General features: G+C 42.0%; 1 long non-coding RNA gene across 1 annotated transcript; it reads right to left on the bottom strand.

The window, feature by feature from the left end:
• Positions 1-3,697: 3,697 nt before the first annotated feature.
• On the bottom strand, positions 3,698-6,327 carry LOC111972346 (uncharacterized). Its single transcript, XR_002878424.3, has 5 exons — positions 6,241-6,327; positions 6,113-6,146; positions 5,796-5,941; positions 4,492-4,660; positions 3,698-4,408 (listed from the first exon to the last, which is right to left on the bottom strand). It is a non-coding gene; the product is annotated as an uncharacterized lncRNA (long non-coding RNA).
• Between the last annotated feature and the right edge of the window lie 2,825 nt (positions 6,328-9,152).

The following is a 9,152-nucleotide window of genomic DNA, read 5'->3' as shown; positions in this document are numbered from 1 at the left end:
TTTTCCCGCTGGCTTCCCCACAACTACAGAAAGCACTGAGCTAGGCTGAAATACCTGCATCTTGGAGCTGCTTTACTCAAGAAAACAAAAAAGTAGAGACCATGTTTGCATGCGGCTTTATTACGTTTTATTTTAGATGGTTTGCAAACTGATATGTGACACGTATTAATGCCAAAATAACTAAACAGGTTGGGCTCAAAACAGGTGGGGCTCTGCCCTGAGTGACAGGTCGCCACTGACCCTATATAGGATGTCCTAGCCATATGTAAACAATATGTAGATGTCCTAACCGACTTGCCAAAACTATAGTTTGTTAACAATACATTTGTGGAGTGGTTAAAAAACGAGTTAAAAAGACTTCCGACTTCAACTGTGTATATATATGTATATATACAGTGGGGAGAACAAGTATTTGATACACTGCCGATTTTGCAAGTTTTCCTACTTACAAAGCATGTAGAGGTCTGTCATTTTTATCATAGGTACACTTCAACTGTGAGAGACGGAATCTAAAACAAAAATCCAGAAAATCACATTGTATGATTTTTAAGTAAATAATTTGCATTTTATTGCATGACATAAGTATTTGATCACCTACCAATCAGTAAGAATTCCGGCTCTCACAGACCTGTTAGTTTTTCTTTAAGAAGCCCTCCTGTTCTTCACTCATTACCTGTATTAACTGCACCTGTTTGAACTCGTTACCTGTATGAAAGACACCTGTCCACACACTCAATCAAACAGACTCCAACCTCTCCACAATGGCCAAGACCAGAGAGCTGTGTAAGGACATCAGGGATACAATTGTAGACCTGCACAAGGCTGGGATGGGCTACAGGACAATAGGCAAGCAGCTTGGTGAGAAGGCAACAACTGTTGGCGCAATTATTAGAAAATGGAAGAAGTTCAAGATGACGGTCAATCACCCTCGGTCTGGGGCTCCATGCAAGATCTCACCTCGTGGGGCATCAATGATCATGAGGAAGGTGAGGGATCAGCCCAGAACTACACGGCAGGACCTGGTCAATGACCTGAAGAGAGCTGGGACCACAGTCTCAAAGAAAACCATTAGTAACACACCATGCCGTCATGGATTAAAATCCTGCAGCGCACGCAAGGTCCCCCTGCTCAAGCCAGCGCATGTCCAGGCCCATCTGAAGTTTGCCAATGACCATCTGGATGATCCAGAGGAGGAATGGGAGAAGGTCATGTGGTCTGATGAGACAAAAATAGAGCTTTTTGGTCTAAACTCCACTCGCCGTGTTTGGAGGAAGAAGAAGGATGAGTACAACCCCAAGAACACCATCCCAACCGTGAAGCATGGAGGTGGAAACATCATTCTTTGGGGATGTTTTTCTGCAAAGGGGACAGGACGACTGCACCGTATTGAGGGGAGGATGGATGGGGCCATGTATCGCGAGATCTTGGCCAACAACCTCCTTCCCTCAGTAAGAGCATTGAAGATGGGTCGTGGCTGGTTCTTCCAGCATGACAACGACCCGAAACACACAGCCAGGGCAACTAAGGAGTGGCTCCGTAAGAAGCATCTCAAGGTCCTGGAGTGGCCTAGCCAGTCTCCAGACCTGAACCCAATAGAAAATCTTTGGAGGGAGCTGAAAGTCCGTATTGCCCAGCGACAGCCCCGAAACCTGAAGGATCTGGAGAAGGTCTGTATGGAGGAGTGGGCCAAAATCCCTGCTGCAGTGTGTGCAAACCTGGTCAAGAACTACAGGAAACGTATGATCTCTGTAATTGCACACAAAGGTTTCTGTACCAAATATTAAGTTCTGCTTTTCTGATGTATCAAATACTTATGTCATGCAATAAAATGCAAATTATTTACTTAAAAATCATACAATGTGATTTTCTGGATTTTTGTTTTAGATTCCGTCTCTCACAGTTGAAGTGTACCTATGATAAAAATTACAGACCTCTACATGCTTTGTAAGTAGGAAAACCTGCAAAATCGGCAGTGTATCAAATACTTGTTCTCCCCACTGTATGTATATATAAGTCGGAAGTCTTTTTTAGTTTACATACACCTTGGCCAAAAACATTTAAACTAATAATTCCTTACATTTAATCCTAATAAAAATTCCCTGTCTTAGGTCAGTTAGGATCACCACTTTATTTTAAGAATGTGAAATGTCAGAATAATAGTAGAGAGAATGATTTATTTCAGCTTTTATTTCTTTCATCACATTCCCAGTGGGCCAGAAGTTTACAAACACTCAATTAGTATTTGGTAGCATTGCCTTTAAATTGTTTAACTTGGATCAAATGTTTCGGGTAGCCTTCCACAAACTTCCCACAATAAGTTGGGTGAATTTTGGCCCATTCCTCCTGACAGAGCTGGTGTAACTGAGTCAGGTTTGTAGGCCTCCTTGATCGCACACGCTTTTTCAGTTCTGCCCACAAATGTTCTATGAGATTGAGGTCAGGGCTTTGTGATGGACAACAGTCAAGGTATTGGAGTGGCCAAGTATACATTGGAAGTATACTTGTGGTCATTGTCCATTTTGGAAGACCCATTTACGACCAATCTTTAACTTCCTGACTGATGTCTTGAGATGTTGCTTTAATATATCCACATAATTTTCCTTCCTCATGATGCCATCTATTTTGTGAAGTGCACCAGTCCCTCCTGCAGCAATGCACCCATACAACATGATGCTGCCACCCCCGTGCTTCATGGTTGGGATGGTGTTCTTCGGCTTGCAAGCATCCCCCTTTTTCCTCCAAACATGACGATGGTCATTATGGCCAAACAGTTCTATTTTTGTTTCATCAGACCAGAGGACATTTCTCCAAGAAGTACGATCTTTGTCCCCATGTGCAGTTGCAAACCATAGTTTGACTTTTTTTATGGCGGTATTGGGGCAGTGGCTTCTTCCTTGCTGAGCGGCCTTTCAGGTTATGTTGATATAGGACTCGTTTTACTGCGAATATAGATACTTTTGTACCCGTTTCCCCCAGCATCTTCACAAGGTCCTTTGTTGTTCTGGGATTGATTTGCACTTCTCGTACCAAAGTACATTCATCTCTAGGAGACAGAATGCGTCTCCTTCCTGAGCGGTATGACGGCTGGTGTCCCATGGTGTTTATACTTGCGTACTATTGTTTGTACAGATGAACGTGGAACCTTCAGGCGTTTGGAAATTGCGTGGAGGTCTACAATTTTTTATCTGAGGTCTTGGCTGATTTCTTTTCATTTTTCCATGATGTCAAGCAAAGAGGCACTGACTTTGAAGGTAGGCCTCGAAATACATCCACAGGTGCGCCTCCAATTGAAATGACGTCAATTAGCCTATCAGAAGCTTCTAAAGCCATGACATCACTTTCTGGAATTTTCCAAGCTGTTTAAAGGCACAGTCAACTTAGTGTATGTTAACTTCTGACTCACTGGAATTGTGATACAGTGAATTATAAGTGAAATAACTTGRCTGTAAACAATTGTTGGAAAAATTACTTTAAGAAATTTGTGGAGTGGTTGAAAAGCGAGTTTTAATGACTCTAACCTAAGTGTATGTAAACTTCCGTCTTCAACTGTGTGTGTGTGTATATATATATATATATCTATATATATAATATATATATATCCTAGCCCTAAATAAATAAATAAATATATATACAGTATATATAATGTCCTAGCCTACCTCTTTCAGGTAATACATTCAATTCAGTATTAGCCTTATATTTAGTTAATTAATGATGGGTTATGTATAATAATAAGCTTCTAATTTACAGCCTCTGTCTCTTGCGTAATACCCAAGCGCCTGAGCTCTGCTAACCTCCCCTTAAAAAAACGCTCCTTAGCTCTTGGTCCCATGCAGGAAAAACTAGAATAGCTCGTTGGATTTTTTATTTTAATTTTTTTGAGCATTTCTTATACCAAATAGACTATTGGAAGAAGGATCCAAGCTCTTTTCTGCCGAATGTTAAATACACCAATAGAACTCACGGGTAGTTTGAAAGAAGCGATGACGGTAGGCTACAGCAGCTATTTATTCAGACCCATAACCATTCAATCTTCMWGAAYAGAAGTGAAAGCCTATATAGCTAGAATAATAACTTCTTATTAAGCATAAAGTATATTGTTTAGGGACAGGAATTAGAGTTAGAGAACAGGATACTTAAAAAATAAAAATAAAACATTTTAACGGGTCTCCGTCGAAGCTTTGTTATCCAACCGTTCTTATTTTCTCACTCTTCTTCTCTCCTCTCCCCTCCTCTCCTCTCCTCTCCCCTCCTCTCCTCTCCTTCCCTCCTTCTCTCCCCTCCTTTTCCTTCAGAGTGTCTTGCTGAGTTTGCGGTGCATTCTGTCACTGGCCTCCATCTGAGCCTTGCTATCCAGCAGTTGTTCTAGCTGTCTTCTCATCCGGGCCATATCCAGCTGGGTGGCTTGACACTGTCAAATCAATCCAAAAATCAATCAATCAACCAAACGTTAGTCAGTCTACCTAAATATCTATGCATCCATCCACACCTCACCTGTTCTCTCAAGCACGCCGACTCCTCCCTCAGTGCGGCGGCGGCCATGGCTAGCTGCTCACTACACTCCTGACACTGGGACTGCATCTTAACCGCGTCAGTTAAAAGGGACTCCACGCTCACTGCTACGGATTCACACTGGTRCTTTGACATGGTGGTGATGGTTGGTCTATATAGGTGGAGAGAGGGATGGAAGGAGAGAGAAAGTAGGAGAAGTTGTGTCTGAAAAGCTTTAAATGTACATCTGTCTAACGCTCCTCTCTCTAAACACTGGACACTCACTCATACACTGGAGGCCTGGGCCCCGTACGGCCAGAGCTTAGCCCGGTATCTGAAGCTGACAGGGGCTTGGCTCACACCGCTGAGCCCCTGGCATAACAACCAGGGCAGACCGTGTGCATGTTTGCCTGCCTGTCTGTCTGCGTGTGTGAGTATCGTGATGCAGATAGAGACATAGACAGCCAGGCCACGCCCTATAACCTGTGCGCAAACAAGGTCAAGGTGTGTGTGAAGGGAACTCTACAAACAGTCATGCTAACCTATAGGTACCGCTGGACTCTACAAACAGTCATGCTAACCTATAGGTAGCCGCAGACTCTACAAACAGTCATGCTAACCTATAGGTACCGTGGACTCCTAAACAGAGTCATGCTAACCTATAGGTACCGCTGGACTCTACAAACAGTCATGCTAACCTATAGGTACCTGCAGATCTACAAACATCATGCTAACCTATAGGTACCGTGGACTCTAAAAACAGTCATGCTAACCTATAGGTACCGTGGGACTCTACAACAGTCATGCTAACCTATAGGTACCGTGGGACTCTACAAACAGTCATGCTAACCTATAGTGTAACGTGGGACTCTACAAACAGTCATGCTAACCTATAGGTACCGCTGGACTCTCCAAACAGTCATGCTAACCTATAGGTACCGTGGGACTCTACAAACAGTCATGCTAACCTATAAGTACCGTGGGACTCTACAAACAGATAGAACTGAGTGATCTGTGTCTACAAGTGGCCTGAAAGAGGCTTTACTCCTGGCTAATCTCCCCTTCATCCAACCTCTCTCTCTCTCTCTCTCTCTCTCCCTGCTGGCCTTTTCTGGGCTTTCAAACACACGTCAGGTGTACAACAAATAAAGACATTACAATTCAAAAGGAATTTAAACAGTGAAGTGACCAGCAGCATTCAGTCACACTACAGCCTTTTGTAGGCTATTTGTCCATTAGTTCCATTGCAATTAACAAGACTTGTCTGCAATATTTGACAACATTAATGACTGTTCAATACGAAGCACCTTGTTCAGGTAGGTAGATCCTCAGCTAGATGTATTATCCCGTTTTCTGGCGGTGCAGGTTCAAATCAACAGCATCTCTTCCCTCTCTCCCTTCAACAGCGTGTCGTCTTCCCTCTCTCTCTCGAATTTTGCTGGAGCACACACGACTGGTGCGTGACATTAATCCGACAAGATGAGCGAGCGAGAGGGAGGGAGAAAGAGATAGGGTAGGAAAGGGGGAGTAATGCCAATAGCAGTAAACTCCTCTTCCTTTAAAATCTCTAGTAATTGAACAGGCCCAATCAAGACCCAGAAAAACTGTTGGTGAATGCCCTCACCCGTCTGAGCGGTCGGGCCGTGAAACAGCCGATCCTGTGAAACATGTTTTGGAAAGATTCAAGCTGAATATTGACATAAATGTGATTTCTATGGAATGGAGGAGACCATTTTGCATTTGTTTTTTTACCTGTATTTATAGTAGAATTTTATGGATTGACATACAAAATTTTGTTACAAAGAAATAGGACCAGTTCTCCTTGTTCGGCGGTCGACGTCACCGACCTTCTAGCCATCACTGATCCATTTTTCATTGGTTTTGTCTTGTCTTCCTTCACACCTGGTTTCAATCCCACATTTTGTGTATTTGTTTCCCCTCATGTCCTTGTCGGAGATTGTTTGTTTGTATGTGATGTGCAAGTTATGTTCTGGTGTGCGACGGGTTTTGTACCCATTTTTATTATTTTGTGTATTTTAGTTTTCGGAGTTTCGTGAGCACTTATTAAACGACTCCGTTTATACCAAGTTCGTTCTCCTGCGCCTGACTTCCTTGCCAACAACACGCACCTATTACAAATGGATTTGATATGATTTATTTCAGAAATTCTGACATTGATAAAAATGTATATTATATTAAGCTGCTAATAATATTAGGTAAATTTAATATTCACAAATGCATATGGTCTAATTCAAAACCCTACTTTTTTCACTTTATTAATTATTTTAAACAATATGGCACTACTTTAACTAAAATGAAAAACAAAAAAGGCAATTAAAACTTGTATTAATGAATATGATTTGTTTGTTTAGAATTCCTGGCAATGTAAATAGTTTGTATGTATGCTTGTTTGCATGTGACTAATTACTCTGTTTCTTGATATTTGTAAATTAAAAAAACAAAGAAAAAAGAAACGAATGGGCTTAAGGGAAACTGAAGGGYGTGTGAGGGGAAGTTAGGTAGAGAGGAGAGGAGTAGGACAACCTTTTAGTGGTCTCGGAGCATTTCGTGTTATTCGTTATGTAAATCCGAGACACTCCGTTTAGTATGATATGTTACGTATGGTATGTATTAATTTGGARATGTCCATCATCCAGTTCGTATGATACATTACATGATTAAAAGTATGTGGACACCTGCTTATTGAACATCTCATTCCAAAATCATGGCCATTAATGTGGAGTTGGTCCCCCTTTTGCTGCTATAACAGCCTCCACTCTTCTGGGAAGGCTTTCCACTAGATGTTGGAACATTGCTGCGGGGACTTGCTTCCATTCAGCCACAAGAGCATTAGTGAGCTCGGACACTGATGTTGGGAGATTAGGCCTGGCTCGCAGTCAGCGTTCCAATTCATCCCAAAGGTGTTCAATGGAGTTGAGGTCAGGGCTCTGTGCAGGCCAGTCAAGTTCTTCGACACGATCTCCAAAAAAACATTTCTGTATGGACCTCGCGTTGTGCACGGGTGCATTGTCATGCTGAAACAGGAAAGAGCCTTCCCCAAACTGTTACCCAAAAGTCAGAAGCACATAATACATTCTTGAATGTCATTGTACGCTAAGATTTCCCTTCACTGGAACTAAGGGGCCTAGCCCGAACCATGAAAAATAGCCCCAGACCATTATTCCTCCTCCACCAAGCTTTAGAGTTGGCACTATGCATTGGGGCATGTAGCGTTCTCCTGGCATCTGCCAAACCCAGATTCGTCCATTGGACTGCCAGATGGTGAAGCGCGATTCATCACTCCAGAGAACACGTTTKCACTGCTCCAGAGTCCAACGGCGACGAGCTTTACACCACTCCAGCCGACGCTTGGCATTGGTGATCTTAGGCTTGTGTGCGGCTGCTTGGGCCATGGAAACCCATTTCATGACGGTCCCGACCAACAGTTCTTGTGCTGACGTTGCTTCCAGAGACAGTTTGGAACTCTGTAGTGAGTGTTCCAGCCGAGGACAGATGATTTTTTACGTGCAACGCGCTTCAAAACTCAGCTATTCCATGTTATATTCAATTATTCAGACAATTATAATACTGGTGAAATGGTGTTTGAATACATTTTCATTTCTGAAAGCTTGCAGGGCCAAAGTGCCCGAAGTTGCAGAATCACCCTTATCTCAAATAAGAGATGGTTAAATCTATATATTTAATATCAAGTTCATATTAACTTCATGTTAGCTAAGTTGTTTTTGATTGTAAATCAAGGAAGTAAATTGAAGATGTGAGAATGACAATACGCAAATTGGTTTGAAATCAGTGTACATAGCACACCAAGCAGGAAAATTCAATAGTTTACACAATGGAGCATTCAAAGACTGACATTAATTGATCAAAACACAATTAGAGAATTCAGCCAAGGGCTTTTGTGTTCAGAGTTAATTAACAGTAAGGGGAGAATACTGTCGAGTAATACATTAATGAAAAATTATGCTGTATAACACCCCAGAGGGGCAAACAATTGAACACAAATAATTATAATTGTATATATTTACATACACTACTGGTCAAAAGTTTAAGACACACCTACTCATTCAAGGGTTTTCTTTATTTTTTATATTTTCTACATTGTAGAATAATAGTGAAGATATCAAAACTATGAAATAACACATACGGAATCATGTAGTAAACCAAAAGTGTTAAACAAATCATAATATATTTTATATTTCAGATTCTTCAAATAGCCACTCTTTGCCTTTATGACAGCTATGCACACTCTTGGAATTCTCTCAACCAGCTTCACCCAGAATGCTTTTCCAACAGTCTTGAATGAGTTCCCACATATGCTGAGCACTTGTTGGCTGCTTGTCCTTCACTCTGCGTTCTGACTCATCCCAAACCATCTTAATGTGGTTGAGGTCAGGGGATTGTGGAGGCCAGGTCATCTGATGCAGCACTCCATCACTCTCCTTCTTGGTAAAATAGCCTTTACACATCCTGGAGGTGTGTTGGGTCAATGTCCTGTTGAACAACAAATGATAGTCCCACTAATCCCAATCCAGATGGGATGGCGTAAAGCTGCAGAATGCTGTGGTAGCCATGCTGGTTAAGTGTGCCTTGAATTCTAAATAAATCACAGACAGTGTCACCAACAAAGCACCCCCACACCATCA

This window comes from Salvelinus sp. IW2-2015, linkage group LG2 (genome assembly GCF_002910315.2).
Source record: "Salvelinus sp. IW2-2015 linkage group LG2, ASM291031v2, whole genome shotgun sequence".
In the NCBI taxonomy this organism is placed as follows: domain Eukaryota; kingdom Metazoa; phylum Chordata; class Actinopteri; order Salmoniformes; family Salmonidae; genus Salvelinus; species Salvelinus sp. IW2-2015.
Note: the sequence above shows the minus strand (reverse complement) of the source record. Positions and strands in the feature narration are given on the sequence as shown.